This window comes from Miscanthus floridulus, chromosome 10 (genome assembly GCF_019320115.1).
Source record: "Miscanthus floridulus cultivar M001 chromosome 10, ASM1932011v1, whole genome shotgun sequence".
Taxonomy (NCBI): Eukaryota; Viridiplantae; Streptophyta; class Magnoliopsida; order Poales; family Poaceae; genus Miscanthus; species Miscanthus floridulus.
Genome location: NC_089589.1, coordinates 115053722 through 115055188, shown reverse-complemented (window position 1 = coordinate 115055188; position 1467 = coordinate 115053722). Strand labels below are relative to the sequence as shown.

Genomic DNA, 1467 nt, shown 5'->3' with positions numbered 1-1467 from the left:
GTAATGTGATTTACCTGTTTTAGATGCCAAGAATACTAGGGAAACTCTGCCAAAAATTTTAATGATTCGTAGACATAATAAAATTTAGATGTTGTTTGGTAGCCTCCGGTGGTGTTCCTATCCGGGGCGTTACACTTTGATTCACATGAGCAAGTCATAACATTACATACCCATCATGTTTATAAAGTGGAACAAATATGATGTGGCGAAGGCTTTGTCATGTGTAAAGGTGAAGTTGTCACGTATGTCATTCCTCATGTATCTAGAGAACTCCTATAGAAAAGGACACTTTTTATAGCACGTAGTGGACACTATCTTGCCAACACATACCATATAATCCAACAAAACTGATAACTAAGCGTCGAAGTTGACTAGGTGCCATATCATCTCTAGCTCATCCATTTTTTGGCGAAATCCGAGATCTGAACAGATATACATGAGCTCTCACTTGTATAAATAGGCCCCAAATCAATAGCTAATCCACCACCCATATCATTGATAGCAATCAAAAACTTCCCAAGTGAAACGCACTAGCAACATCTTAGCAACAATGGCTGCCAAGATATTTGCCCTCCTTGCACTCCTTGCTCTTTCGGTCAGCGCTACAACTGCGTTCATCATTCCGCGGTGCTCACCAGTTACTGCTGCGGGCTATGAACACCCAGTTTTGCGGGCCTATAGGCTACAACAGGTGCTCGCGGCGAGCATTTACAACAACCAATTGCCCAATTGCAATAGCAATCCTCGGCTCACCTACTAGTATAGACCATCGTAGCGCAACTGCAATAGCAGCAGTTCCTGCCAGCGCTCAGTCAACTAGCTGTGGCAAACCCTGCCGCCTACTTGCAGCTGCAACAGCTGCTTCCTACAAACCCACTGGCTACGGCGAATGCCATTGAATACCTGCAACAACAATAGTTACAACAATTCCTGCCAGCGCTCCGGCAACTGGCCGTGGCGAACCCTGCCGCCTACTTGCAACAGCAACAGCTGCTTCCATTCAACCAACTAGCTGTGGCGAACGCCGCTACATACCTGCAACAGCAGCAGCCGCTTCCGATTACCCAGTCGGCTGTTGCAACCGCCGCTGCCTACCACCAGCAACAGCAGCTGCTCCCAGTTAACCCATTGGCACTGGCTAACCCGTTGGCTGCTGCCTTCCTGCAGCAGCAACAATTGCTGCCATTCAACCAGATGTCTTTGATTAACCCTGCCTTGTCGTGGCAGCAACCCAACGTTGGAGGTGCCATCTTCTAGAACACAAATGAGTTGTACTTGATAACAATGTTCTTGTGTCGGCGTGTGCAACTTCCCGGAAATAATCAATACATTGATTGAGATTTATCTGAATCTATTCCTTATTTTTTTTCTCTGTATAATCAATTGAAAAATATCAAATCATAACTCCAGCCACGTGCTTGATTAATACGTAGACAATACCACATTACATCATCAATATCAAGATGT

General features: G+C 45.3%; 1 pseudogene; it reads left to right on the top strand.

The window, feature by feature from the left end:
- Positions 1-550: 550 nt before the first annotated feature.
- Positions 551-1257, top strand: LOC136485943 (zein-alpha B49-like; annotated as a pseudogene).
- Positions 1258-1467: the final 210 nt, after the last annotated feature.